This window comes from Tyto alba, unplaced genomic scaffold, assembly GCF_018691265.1.
Source record: "Tyto alba isolate M040663 unplaced genomic scaffold, T.alba_DEE_v4.0 Super-Scaffold_6, whole genome shotgun sequence".
Classification (NCBI taxonomy): domain Eukaryota; kingdom Metazoa; phylum Chordata; class Aves; order Strigiformes; family Tytonidae; genus Tyto; species Tyto alba.
Window position 1 is genome coordinate 45,134,319 of NW_024881327.1, and position 15,701 is coordinate 45,150,019.

Sequence of the window (15,701 nt, forward strand, 5' to 3'; positions counted from 1 at the left end):
GAGACTTGGAAATTAAAGTAAAAATTACAAGTAAGGAATTGGAGAAAGCCTAAGTGTTGTCATGGATGGCAGGATTATACTGTTTGGAATTTTTAAAGAATCAGTCTTGGAAGTGAAGTTAGCTAATAGTTTCACAAATTACAGCAATCAAAAGGAAATTATGACAAATAAGTTACCTGGTGACACAAAATTTAGATAAAATACATGAGTATATCGTATGTGAAGAATAGCATGAGCTTGAGGAAATAAGCAAAATACAAATTTCAGACAAAATACAAATTTATTTCCACAGACCAGAATTTGATGGATAATGGCAGATATTTCCAAAATTTTCTGAGTTGACAATATAGAAGGAAATTGATACTTTGAAACTAGTTAGGATATGTACTTGATCTGTACTTGTGAAAGCTTTTAATACTCTAGTAATTATTATTGATAAAATTTAGTAATTTTATGCTGTGAATGTATAAAACAGAGTTTCATACACATGCATTGATTAGTGTTTTTATCTAGTTTGTAACAGGAAATTTTAACTTTGACAGTCTTAATCACACCTTGTGTCTATTTTTCGACTGATTTCCTTTGGAAATGAGATCTATGTGATTATATCATCTGATTGTCTTCCCTAATAAACTGTGGCACTACTGGTCGTTTTTCTGTTCAAGATGAAAGAAGAGTCGACATTTCAAAGATAACTATGCTCTTACTGTTGTCACAAAAAATAGGTGGCCAGAAGGAAAACAGTTCTTGATCTCACAGAGAAAAGCTACTAGGCAGAAAGACCTCAAAAATTCTCAAGCTGTAGGAAAAGTTTCATGTAGCACTTGCTACCAAAGGACCTAAGATTGCAGTCCTGGAGAAACATCATTGATATTGCAAAAGATACGGTAGGTATGTTAAAACACAAGATCTTCTGTGGACTCAGTATATCAGTCACACAAATTTGCTACCAACAGATGAGTGCCGGTACTCATTCCTGGTTAAATGAAGAGTTTGTGAAGCTCATGCCTATAAGAAACATTTAGGAAATTATGGTTTGATCCTCTACTTGGAAGAGAGCATTTCAATGTTCTAATGCCTTCCAAGGAAAGAGTAACAAATGACTGAACAATGCATTTCATATATCAACAGGTTCACCACTGTGCCTATGTGTATTTTGTGTGTTTACCTGCTTTGCATGCTTCTTTCTCCTGACCATTGAAAGTGATTGTTCTTCTTTTCTTCTCACAGTCTTTCCATGGCACTGGAAACAAGATATGGGAGGGAAGGGGCTGCCTAAATTTCCTGTTATCTAATCTAATATTTTCATTGTTGACTTACAGAATTTGTATAAGAAACTCACAGGTACTGTAAATCATATGATGCTGTGGGATTGATTTTTAATTATGTTTAATTTGTTAATGGTGCAAATCTACAAAAGAGGTTTTTGTAAAGTATGTTCTAACAGCTGAACAGGGAGGAACCAGTTACAGACACAGTTTAATGTACATCTTAATTTGGAAGTGAAAAGTAGATGGGAAGGGTCAGTACCAGCTTATACAGCCCAGAAAATATGAAAAATAACCAGACATATTCACACCTGAATACTTTCTAAGGAGCCAAACAGCCTTAAAGTTACAGTACAAGTGACTGCCCAAATCAGAGACTGGGATTACCAAGTAGCATTTTAGTAGAGAGTCTTCCTAACATCCTCAAATGCCATAGTTGCATTTAGAGGGAACAGGAAAACCTCATGAGTGAACTTCGTGAGGTGTTTACTCAGAGATGGGATACAACTGGCACATTACACAGCAGAGAGTTCCTGTAGTTTACCAGCTAAGATGTATTTTTACAAGCTTTTAGAATTCTGTGTAGAAGATACAGGAACAGCTCATGAGGATTTGTGTTGTTTAATATATTCTAAAATTGTGTTTATAACCTGAAATTTAATATTTTGCTTTTCTGAAACAAACATAATCTTTTCATCCTTACACCTGATGGGTCTTGAAAGAATGTCCACGTAAAGCTAATAAAGTTATGACATATCCCCTTTCGGAGCAAGAAAACTAAGTAATGCCTTGGTGATGGTGATGATCTGGAAAAGCATATAGTCACCTAAGAATCAGTGAGTGTTTCCTGCCTGCTGCAAAGACTAGGGTAGAGATCAGTGCTTCCAGGGGTCTGAGGAAGAATCTATTCAGAAAGGCTGAATCAGACTGTATAAAACTGCATCATACAGGGACATGAACTATGAGAAAATGCAGGTTCATAATAGTGACGCACTCAAAAATAAGATTAACATACTATAGAATACTTAAGAAGAGTGGTTACGGTCCCATCACCAGCGCTACTACAGGTAGGTGAGACAAAATACTGATTTAGATTTCAATACTATGAAAGGAAGGTGGTGCAATGCTTATGGTAGAAGGCCAAGGTTGGGAATCTGTGGAGCAATTCATAAATTTGTGAGATTCCCTACGCTTCCTTTGGGATTAAATCTATAAAAATACTGAGATGCCTTCTTGCAAAATTCAGACCCTCAAAGCTCCTGCTCAGCTTCCATCCTGAGGGTGCTTAAAATGGCCAGGACTGCCTATGTCTTGGTGGACACATGAAGACAAGTACCTATCCCGGCTCTTAGTCCCATTCAACTCACAATGTAGCACAGCCCCCTTTCTGTCTCACTTGCAGTATGGCTGATATGCTTAAATAAAACCAGTCAAATAACAAAACTGAGCCAGAGAAGGATGCAATCTGTTTTAACACACTGGTCTGACTGTCAGAGTATTCACCTAAGCTATACATAATTTGTCTTCCTTCCCCACTCCTGTATGAAGATATTTTTAACACACAGCTGACTTTCGATTTCTTTATAAAATAAGGGCTTCTTCAGGCCTTCTTACTAAATCTACACTTTTCAAGGAATAATTTAGAATTCTGTTGGAAAAATTAGACCATTACCCAGCATATGTTCCCACTATTTTCTACTAGGCACTCTGTGACTGGAGTCTAGCACTGACCTTTCTCAGGGAAACACCGTAGCTACCAGGCTATAAAATCATTCTCACACTTATTTGCCAGAGTCTAGTAAGCACTTCATTATTTTAAATACAGTGGAAGTGCAACAGGAGGAACTGATTGCTATGCCCCATACTCGGGTCAGGACAGCTCTTGCAAAGTGAGGGCTCCTGCTCTCCTCACAAACTGCCTTTTTTCATGTACTACGGCTTAAAGTAAACTTCCCAGCACAGAGCACCTGCTGCAGTAAAGCTGCACAATCCTCTGTGCAGATGACCGGTGACTCCAGCTGACTTTGCTGGGACAGGACTGGGACACAGGTAAATGTTCCTGTATTTGCTGCTCCTACTAGCAAAACAAATACCTGATAGGTATTGTCAGACTCAACTGTGCAGATGCATTTGTTATAAGAATCACACTTCCCATCAAAAATGTTTGGCTGGTGAAACAACTCCTTAATTCTGACTCAATATATTCCCTGAAGGATTCATGGTTGTTATTTTTTTTTGTTCCAGTTGATTCCTTGTTCAGCACAAAAGCAATGAATAGGCACCAGGCTGCCAAAAAAACCTTCATTGCCTTCAGTAATTGAGTACTATCTCTTAGGCACCTCAGTAGCCGTCACCTTGGGATTACCATTTAGCCCACAACAAAGTAGCTGAACTTTAATTCCCTTGCTTATGTGAAGAAAGCCCCTGAGTCCATGATTAAATCAACCTGCTTTTCAAATGCTCAGGAGCTGTGAAGCACGTTTTCTAGCATCATCTAAGCAGATTACATGAAGGTTTACTTTTCAGTTAAAGCCTCTGCAATACAGTGTTTCTTTTTCATGGTGGAGACTAAATTGCTAGCTTTCCCATCTTTACAAGCCAGTATCAACGTTTTCTTCAGTTTAGAAACAACTGCAGCTCTAACAAATCTGGCAAATCTCATGAACTTCCCATGTCTGTCTCCTAGACTGGAGCTAATTAAACATTTCCTTTTTCTCTAATACAATACATCTATTTAAAAAGATAATTCTGATGTTTCAAATCTACTGAGAAATTTTTCTGTACTTTGGGTAGATTCATGATCAGGTATATTCCTGCAAAATAATATTACTTCACTAGATGTGTCTTTGTACTTCATAAGGGCCCGTACAAGATGTATTTTCTGATAAACCAGAAAGACAAAACTGGAACTTGAAATATATGGAGTTATTTGTCTGTGGCTGTAAACATGTTCCACAGTGAATGTTTCCTGCTTAAGATGATCCAAAAGTCCATTTATCATGAAAACCAAATCTGTACTTCTTTAAATAAGTCATTCTTTTAACTAGAGAATTAGGCAATGACACCTGCTCTTAGGTGGATTTGTAAAATTAGGTGTTCAGAAACTGCTACATACACAACACAAAATTAGAGGATTTTTCCAGGTGTAAAACTATATGATTGGGGTTTTTTCCAGATGTTAAACTATACTCTTGGTTTCTGGTCTTTGCATTAATATCTCAAAGCAATAATTCAGGTGTCAATAAAGCCAAACATGATAACTGGAGATGAAGTAGACCCCTTCCTAAGTTGTTTGTGCTGGGAGGGCTTTGTGTTTCCCCCACATACGCAACACTCACACTTCTCAACCTTCTGCTTGTCTCCCGAGAGCAAAGCAGCCTTAATGTTCTTGGAGATCCTGTGGCATGTTTAATTCATGAAATATATATTTATATTATGTTTTGATGAAGCCTTAACTTTGCCCATTTTTGCTTATTTTCAGTAAGCTAAAATTAGTAACTTCTCTTTGTCTGCAGATACACAATATGCAGCACAGCCAGAAAGCAAACAGAGAACAAGAATAGGAATTTCTTGTCTATATTGTAGCACAGCTATAAGTAAGTGGATTTTACTGCTAATATCATACAAGGGATTTCACCAATGTCTTTGAATCTTCATTTTCAGTCCGTGTTCTGAAACTATTCTTTGCAAAATCCTGTCAGCTGAATAGCTATTCACTTTATGGAAAAAAATACTCTGTGTTTCCCTACTGTTATATTAAACTACAATGTTAATTTCTACTACAGACAAATCTTTCTAGGGGACAAATACAGTGCAACAAGAGAGTTCAGCCAATTAATTGGCTTTATTAGCCTGGACATCATTCAGCACCTTGTAGTTTCTTTTTTTGTTTACAGGGAACACACAAAGTATCCTGTGTACCTGCTTCTCTATGGTCCCAAACTAATTGGGCCAATGTCTCACAAATTGCCTAATTGGCTGAACATTCCTAGCTTTCTGATTTTAATCAGGGACACATGGTGCATATCAATAGCCTGCTTCATTACGCCTGAAGAAGATCCAGGCTACTGTCCATTTTCAATTAAATTGTACTTAAAAAAACCAGCAACTTGACCTTTTGAAATACTGCATAATAGGTTTAAAAAGTTAAGCAGATTTTTTTTTTCTTCCTGGAACAACTAACTAACAAAAAGAAATAAGCACCCCTTGCTGCTCACCAAGGAGCAACCTTTGACACAGCATTGGATCCATTAGTTACATCTTGTGATGATAATAACACCTGAAAAAAAATCAATTGCAAAAGAGTACAGATTTGTGTGTCTCTACAGCCTTGGAGCTTCCTGTTAGCATTTTTTTTTTTTTAACAGAAGGACCTAGAAGCCACAAACGAAGAATGGACTGGCCCAAATCGCATAATATGAGAAGCCTCCAACCAAAAGGCTCACCCTGACACCCTGACAACTGTAGGCAAGAGAAAAATGATGAAAGGTCTTGTTAAGGTAAAGAGCAGGTCAGTGACAGAGTTTGCAAGAACATGCATCTTTTAATTTCTACAATGGCAATTCAGATGGTCAATTCTATTTATTTCCCCTTAATTCCAACTCTGATTGATGCATCTACTATTCTAAGATGCTCATGACATCCCTGAAAGGCCATAAAACAGCCAAGATTTTACCATCAGCACAGTTCTCCTCTGCTTCAGATTACAGGGGTTCTTTTTGTCTACCCATGGTGACAGCAGTTGTCAGCCAGTATAGCTCTGTGCATGAGCCAAAAGGAGAACTCAATTAGGAGCAATATATTAGATAGCCAAAGACATCACTGCTTGCGAACTTTTGGCTACTACATGGGATTTAATAAGCACCCTGTTAAAGGCTGAATAGAAGACATTAGAAGTTTTTACTGTAAAATAGCAGTTCTGGGAAGGCTGACAGAAAAAGAAAAATCATGCCTGTCCAGTATCTGCTGGCCACGTTGTTGAAAACCTCTCTGGACTCTTAAATTGATGCATTGTGTTGAAGAGCTGACTGAAGTACACTCTTTGTAACATTAAAAATCTGTAATTCATGTACCCAAATATTTAGGAATAATATTTTTCTCCAGATTGAATGTCACTGTGGCTTGCATAAGTGAAAAGTGACAAAGCGCTATCAATGTTTCTAGAGCTCAGGAACAGTCCCACACACAGTGTGCTTTTTCATCACCAAATAAGATGAAACCATAGAACAAAACCAAAAAGCTCTGAAAAAAAAGATATAATTATTCACTAAGAACAATAGCCTTAACAAAGGGTACACAGAATCCCTCCAGACTGAGGTCAGAGGTGAATTTAGTTTATGTAATTGGTTATTATACACTTTAAATGTCCTTGACCTGTATCAATACAGTTATTCTATCACCTACAATCGTAAACAAATCACCTACTAGAATTAATCTGGCAGAGGTAAGAAAACTACGCTTAATTCAAGTTTAAATATTTTCTTCTTTATTGACAGATTCTTCAATGAAAGTCAATCCATTCTTTCTGGAAGTACATTTCCTTCAAACGGTCCCCCACATGTAGTCAAAGAGCTACTAAAGAAAGAGGGATCAAAACCAAACCTCTCAGAAAAGAAATGTACAATGTGGACCCTACAGGATATTTATAGAGGGTCTTCCACAGTCCTGGATAATCAAACACCTAACTTTAAATATTCTAACTTGGGTGCTTGAAAGTACCATTCTATTTTTATTGCTGACAGAGTGACACTTGGACTCTTTTAGCTAAAGTTAGACTCTGTGAATGCTAATTCTTCTGTCCCACCTGCTTTCAAAACACAGACCTTCAAAACCCTGGTGTAGATGGCTACGTGTATTTTTTCCAAGGGGAGACCAAAAATACTTGTGGATAGTTCAACTAGACAGCTAAAGGCATCGGTGTCCAAGAGCAACAAGAAAATTATTCTTTGTTGTTCTTCTCAGGTACTCCCTCATGAGCAACTAACCAGATATATCCAGATCCCATAGCAGCCAGCTGATGATAATTACATCCAGACTAGACGGAAGATGCAATTTTTAAGTGAAGGTAAATAGGCATTTCAAAGACTTACCAGATAATATACTGAGTTTTTTGTCACTGGAACTCTTGAAACAAAATGTAGTGTCTTTCTAAAAGCCACGTTTCCCATCTCAAAAAAAAGGATTTCTGCTGGGATTATGGAGTTCAGTTCTCTGGTCTGGCTTGCACAAGAGGTCAGATGACTCAATCCTAATAGTCTCTTCTAGACTCTAAATCAGTGAACAAAGAAACTGCACATATTTCCATGATTAGACAAAAAAATAGGTTGATTATATTAAAGAGAAAGAATAAAAGTAATTTTTAAAGTTGGGTTTGTGTACTAACATCCAGAAGTGGGAAAGAAATAAGCATTTAAAGTAATAATCATTGTGAATTATTTGAAAAGCAGGAAAAAAAAATATAAACATCAATAAAGCAGAAAGTTCTACTAATCATTGTCCTTCTTTTTCATCCCTATGGAGGGCACTATTTTCTGTGGTTTTTATTGTTTTGACTGATTTGTCCTAAAGGTCACAAAGTAAGCTTATCTTGCCTCCTGCATGAGGCTATTGGACACCTTAATAGATTTCATTTTGAGGGCCATTTCTTTGACATCCGCTTGACATCTGACTGCTCATGACTTCTGCCGAGCAATTTCTTTTGACAGAAATTATGTGCAGATCTATCTAGGAATATACTGCATGTGTGGTAGAGTCGAAAAAAATCTCAGGAAGAACTAACATCAGAATCTTCTTTAACATGACCATTTTCACACGTTTTAGCTGTTAGAAAATTGATATTCAAAGACTCAAAAAAATACTAATCTATTTCTTCTTTGATATTTAAGGATAAGATATCAAAGTCAAGTATGTAATTTTTAATGTAGTGGTTTTAGTAGAAAAAGTGACTATGGAGTAAAGTGAGAAAAGGATTTACCTAAGTACATGAAAAAGTGAAAAACAGACTTGGATGACTGATTCCACTTGTTTTATCTTCACTATGCATACAAATAAAGTGATGTGTAAAATGAAATAAAAGGAACCTTACCCAAGTATCTAACTGTAAAATGTAGATTTCTTCAAAAAACAGCTGGGAAAACTTCATCACACCATGGTTTGCCCTTTGCCAAAGAGACATTGGTTGTCACTCACCAGAAGAAATTCCTCTCCTTTTCTGAGCACTTGACATCAGCTCCCAAAATGACTCCAGTAGTTTGGAAGGCAATCATTGTCAGCTTGGGTTACAAGCACTGTTAAGGACCCATTTTCCTTGGGTTCCTTATCTTCTTGGCAATGCAAGCACCTTGAAACTGTCAGATTTGTTTCAGTTCCCCTTAGACAAGTTTAAAAATAAAAGCAATAGAACTTATTCCTGCAAAAGGAAAGACTGTGTTCTGGATAATTAAACTGAAAACACACTTTAAAAAGTAAAGCATAATATAAATAAATTGACATTTAAGACATATCTGACACCAATGCTCTTTCTTCCCTTAAATACATTCAGTGAAGTATAGCAACTTCTAAAGAGAAGGTAAAGACAACGGCCTCAGCATTTGCAGCCTATCAGTAGTGTGCAAACAACAGACTGAAAAACACCACTCAGAAGAATCATCTTTCAGAAGGGGGACTCTCTGAGCCTTTATTCAGAAATAGAAGTTAAAAGGGCAGCAGCTCAATTCTCTGAAACACTTTCCTTTCCAGTTGACCTGAAAGGTTAGCGTGGAAGCTCACAATCGATCCTTCATAAATATGTTTTTCTCACTTTTAATATGATTTCATCTTTTCTTGAAGACCATTCCTGGCATATTAATAACACAAATGAGAGAGCTGGCCCTTAGAAAGCTTCCGGTTCTTGTCTATTAGTTTGGGGAGTTCAGCTGCCTCCAGATTCAGGAGATACCCAGACTCCACAAATTACTTTCATATTAACGTTTAAGAACCTGAAGCATGTTAAGTGTTGTATTACATACTCAAATGTACTCATATTTCTAACTGTGCCAAACACCATTCCCACACTAAACTCTCAGTCTGTGTAAGCCAAGTATCCCCACCCTGCAGAGGTTAAATCCACTATTCTCAGAGCATTCCTAGCAGGTTAATCTTCATAGGGAACACACTGAAGTTTCCATTTTCTTTCATAAGAACCAACAATGATATCTCTTATTCATCTAAGAGCCAGAGTAGACATTTTCAACTCTCTCATCTGCCTTGGGAACTTAAAACCCAAAATATTTGCTTATCTGAAGAATCTTCTAATAAGCCTAGAGGGCTTTACAGGAAAGATTTATCTGATCAGCTAAGAGCAAGGGCATGAATCAGTAACCTAATAAATTAAGAGTCCTGTTCCTATGCCTGGGTCCTAGCAAAAAAAAAAAAAAAAAAAAAAGAACATGCCTTCAGCCACTGGGGAAAGCACAGAAGCTTTCTTAAGGAACAAAAGAAAAATAAGATCCACCCTTCCCAGCTAAATACTACTAACAGTATCAGTGAAAGTCACACACTCAGACTCTCATCATTTTCAGTTTAAACTCTCCTTACTTCAGTTTGAAACAGCTGCAGGACAGGGACAAAGAACCCTCCACGAGCACCATGAGGAGCTGTCATACTCACTATTGTATTCCTTGTGCCACCTCTTCCTTCTGGCCTCCAATTCGGAGTGTGGAAGAAAGGAGAGGCGTAAACCAGTATCAATATAAACCAAGGATTAAGAAGCAGTAGTTTCTTAGATCTCATCACAGCTCTCAGTTTCTGTGTTGCAATCTGCTCTCCTGAGAAGGAGGATGATATTCACAGCAGTGCTGGGAGTACTAGCGGGTCAACACCTGCAAACATATCTAAAGGTGTAAATCCACTTCCTGATCAATATGACTTTGATGACTGTTAAACATGATCAACCCCATTCCCTGCTGAGGTACTTGTTTGCAAACCAGATTTTCAGTGAATAAAGCCTGTCAGATTTATTATAGAACAGTATTGCCCCCCTGTGGCCGAAGACTATTCTGAATAAACGAATCTTATGAGGGTTCCCCTTTATTTATTTATTTATTTGTTTCTCGTGCACAAGCTCAGATATATTGGCGAATGTTTTTGAATGGTACTCAGAACTGCGAGAGTCACCTCCAAAACCCTCCAAAACCTAGATCCAAAGCTGGGTTTGGCGAGTTATGGCACAGCAACTGAACAGAAAGAATAAGCAGTAGACATGATGCCAGTCCCTCTGGCTCCTTACATTTCTCCCTCTGATGCTATTCAGAGCTGAAATTATAATTATCTGCATTCATCTTCCGTGGCCTTGTTTAAAAGTGACAGCATTTCTTTCTGTGCACCATCAATCAATCAGTCGTCTTCTACCTTAGATTTACCACTGTTTTATTAATCCAAAAATAGAACCATATCCTGCCTACTTTCAGAGTAAGAGGCAATTGTCTATCCCTTCACTGGGAGCACTCATAGATCTTCCAGACCTTACCCAAAATCCATGCAAGTAAAGAGATTCTCTCAGACTTAAACATCTTTTGCATCAGGTCCTTAGTGGCAGACATAACCTAAGAGTTTGCAGACACACACAGCAATAAAAGAGACTGCAATGCAAGTCAGGGACTGACACAAAGCTCCCCATGGCAAAACCAAGGTCCCACAAGCTGCAGAGTTGATGTACGAAGCAGAAGAGATCATCTCACCCTTGAACACATAACACTATCTCTGGAATCCCCATAACTAGTCAAACAGTATAGTTTAACCAAATAATTACAACTTTTTCATAGGTAAAAATCTTGGACATAACAAAAACTTCTTAAATAATGGATCAGCCACACATCTGAGAGAAAATTATTGTAATAAAGGATTTATAGATACAAGTGACAGGATGAATGTAGCTCAAAGAAGTCTAAATTCTTCACCATTATGTCAAAGTGCTGTGGAAAATCGAGTTACAGTTTCTGTGACAATTAATTGCAGTTGACATATTCCATGGAATGTGCTTGACCTGATCTATTTTACCTGCCAATAGCCAGTTAATATGACTCAGCTTTTCTGTCCAGCTCTCAAGGCTGGAAAAATAAGGATAAGCATCTCTATCTCTCTTTTATGATTGCCAGCTACACAGTGCAAGAATGACTTACCTTTTCCTTCTTACAGATTGTCTTTTTCTGACAGACGCTGTCAGTGCTGTAACAAATTTAAACAGCGTATTAAAGGTACTTATGGTGATGGAATTTTAAACATTTAACTGTGACTACACATGTCCGACCTTCATGGAACGGAACCTCTTCTGAGGCATGGAACAGAAATAAACCCATGTGATTAATATCCCTGATGCAGCAAAAGAAGAGTCAAATCTCATCACTAACTCTAATTAAAAAGATGTGGCAAACACTCATTTTCTAGAACTGCTTTATGTCATCTCTAGGGTGTAGTGATGGGGAGGAAGTCCCCTACGAACTTTTAATAGGTCAGAATCAACTCCAAGACATGTGTGGCTTTAATCAAATCTGAATTAAATTTATACGTATGTTTCAGTATTTCCTGCACTAGGATTTTTGTGTTCTCCATTCAAGTTGGAGAAGCCACTCACAAATAATCCATACAGCCAGAGAAAGTTAAGGAATACATCTGTGCTCAAACTACTCAGAAATACTTTAAGTTGTTTTTGGAAAACATAAATTCTAAAACAGAGGATTAATAGGAATCCTGGGCCACAACTAACTTACTCAGCCATAGTCATAGTTTTTCAATTCACTGAAAGGCACTTAATAATGCACAGTCCATAACACAATTTTGTTCTGATTAAAATAAAGTCAACTTTTCTTTCAGATAAATATTGACTGCAAATTTTCCTTGCTGCTCAGTATTTATTTCAGATCAATTAATTTTAATTATCATCTCAAAAGAAACAGTATCTGCTTAGTATGAGGTTCCAGAAAGGTGTATAGAACAGATGGAAAATCAGGGATACATACTCAGCTGGGTATATATATGTCCTGGGTTGAGTGAGTGGTGGAGTTTTTTGGTGGCAGGGGAGGGGGCTATCGAGGCAGCCCCCTGTGAGAAGCTTCTCGAAGCTCCCCCAGCTCCAAGTCAGCTCCACTTCTGTTTGGGAAATTGAGCCAATCAGCTGCACCTCTGCAATAACGTATTTAAGAAGGGACGTGGTGACGGGCAGGGGGACTTGTGAGGAGGAGTTGCTGCAGCTGCGTGAACACCAAGGTCAGTGGAGGAACGGAGGAAGAAAGGAGGGGGGAGGTGTGCCAGAGCAGAGACCCCCCTGTACCCTGTGGTGAGACGGCAGGGCGGCCCCCCCCTGCCACCCATGAAGATCTGCAGTGGAGCAGACATTGATTTATGGCCTGTGGCTTCTGCTTGCCTGATCAAGGTTCTGTGCCCAAAGAAGGCTGGGGTCTCATGGGAAAAGGTATCCCTGCTGCTGTAATTCAGTGCTGGGAGGATTGCAGCATGTGGGGGAGTCCCACGCTGGAGCAGCTCGGGAAGGGCTGCAGCCGTGGGAGAGAATCCAGTCAGAGGAAGTTAGTGACCCATGACGGAGCAGTGTGGGGAACGCTGCGGCCCATGGGAGGAACTCATGTTGGAGAAAGTTTGTGGAAGACTGTCTCCTGCGAGAGGGGGACCACGATGGAGCAGGGGGAACAAGTTCCGGACACTCCCCTCACTGAAGATAAGGGAAGTGGCAGCGCTGACTGCACCCCCCATTCCCTGCCCCTGCGCCACTGGGGGAGGAGGTAGAGATATCGGGAGCAGAGCTGAGCTCGGGAAGATGGGAGGGATGGGGGGAAGGTGTTCTCAAGATGTGGCAATGCTTCTCACTGTCCTACTCTGTTATGTGTTGTTAGTGTCTGTAATAAATGTATGTTCTATTTTTTCTTCCCCTAATGAGTCTGTCTCTTGCTCGTGATCATAAAGGGGAATTTTCTCCCCATCCCAGTCCTATCTCAGACCCCAAGCCTGGCTCTCTGTCCCTTCTCATTGGCGGAGGGGAAGGGAGAGAAAGCTGCTGCATTGTGGTTGGCTACCAACCAGGCCTAAACCACGACAATATAGAGGAAGGGCAGGATAAGGAGTAAATCTTTCTCTTGAAAATATATGAAAAGGTTTTTTACCTATGCTTCCCTTCCAAGAACATTTTGTGCAGATCAAGCATAAAGAACTGCAGCCTGGAAGGTAGGAGAATGTTTGAAAAGGTTTTATCAACAAAGTCACATTGAATACTACTCATTTGCTCATTAATTCTGTGTAATAAATGTTTATAGATATGTGCCAGTTAAGACAACACTAGAGAAATTAGGCTCACTAGTATTTGGTTTAACTGGGAAGATCATCAGTGTCTTTTGAATGGAGGTATAAAAATAACAGCATTTTTCCAGCTCAAGCTCCATTGCTGTATTACAGCAAGGATGCTCACTGGCCACATTGTTCAGCAGCATGTCCTTTAGCACAGGTGAAGATAGATAGATAGATAGATGCTCATATTTCTTCTGGGAACCATGAAGACATCCTCCATTTCCTCTTATACACCTTCTCCGTAACTCTGAGCCAGCAAACAGCTACATTTGGATCTTGCTACTCCCAAGTGCAGCAGATTTTTGATTGTTCACTTTACTTTTCCATCTTTGCTGATCAGTTTTTATTTTGGATGTTATTTAGGATAAAACAAATAGAAATAATTAAGTGGTTTGCATTTAGATTTCCATTTATTTGTATTTTTGGCTGGTAGATTTGTCATCTGTAGTATTCAATATTAGTTATGCTACATTTAACACTATCCAGAACCATTCTTTTGATTTAACCACTTTTCCCCAGAAAATAATTTTCTTGACAATTACGCTGATTTCTATTTTGTTGGTAGGCCAACTTGCAGAAGCAACTGAATCTAACTGAAACAACTGCTGAAATAACAGCAAGATGCCACCAGCTAGTGAAGTTTGTCTAACTCTCTTCTTGCTTTTTGACATAGACTATAGAAAAAAAGGTCACGTCATCATCCCTCCCGTAGCTTACATTCACCATTTATCTTATATCTGTAAGCTCAGTACCTCTTGATCTGTTGTATGACCCTACTTTCACTCCTCCTTCACAGAACATCTCTACTTGGATAGTGTGTATGTCAGGCAAGGAGTGAGTCTTCCCGTTCGTAAGTTATTCTTCAGGCTGTCATAACACTGCAAGCTAATAAAACGATGAGAATTGCTCTCATTCTTGAGACTGGTGTGACCTCATCTCCCTCTACAATTCTTGTCCTTTTGGGTTCATTCCTCCTGAGCAGAGGTTCAGTCACTGCTACTTAGACTTTTCACATTTAACATAACGTAAACAAAATACCCTGAAATCAGTGTCTGGCTGGTGAATTCCTTCTAACACAACTGCGGCCTCTCCCGCCTTGAGGAATTTCTGACGCCCACTGGGAAGCACTAAGATCTCAGACATAGCAGGTGATGTAGATTTTTTTGTAGCTCTGAAATCCTCTCTTTGAACCCTCCCAGGAAGAGCAGTTCTTTCAGCTGGACTAGAAGATCCCATCTGTTTATGTGGCTCAGTTTTCTACAGCTCCCATGACCCTTCTTCTGCCTAAACAGCTGAAATTTCAGGAACAACGCAAAGAAAACTATTCCTTTTATACTTGAGTGTTCATGCCAGAGCTTGTAATACTCTAGGTGCCGAGCACCTCTGAAAGTTGCTCACCAAAAATTCAATCCCTCCCATATAACAGTAACTTGAAAAACATTGCTGCTTCTCTTCAAGAGTTCTGATAACAAATATGCCAGAAAATAAAATGTCTTCTGTATGTCTCAACAGATATAAAAAAAGATAATGAGCCACATCTGAATAATGCAATATCCTTATTATCCCTTCCACACTTATGAAGAAAGAACTTATAAAAATGTGTTGGAAACTGGATAAAAAAGAAAGCTGGGTTCACAACGGCAGCCAGAAGTTATCTAGAGCTGTAGTCAGGAACACTAAAACAAACAGCCAAAAATGTTTAATCAGTCGCAAAAATCATTTCTAAAAGGACAGAATTCATACGCTGTTTTTCATACACTTATCTTTAGCATCAATCCTAAACAGCTTAGCTAAAGAAGTAAATTCAGTAAGATAATGACAACAGAAAACTGTTACCACTTATAAGAATTAAGTACTCTAGAGAAATGTTTTGCAGTAATATACCAACACTTGCTTTTTTCTTTCACTGAAATTAAGTGCACAGAAGAAAGGATCCACTTTATTAGAATACATATTTTAAAATAAATTCCAAGGTAAGAAGTTAATGTAATATCAAGCATTTCCCCAGTTCGTCATTTTGGCATGTTATGCGATGCATTTTCTTCAGTTTGACATTGTCTAACTTTCTGCTTGAATGCACAGAATTAAATCCAAGGAAAATAA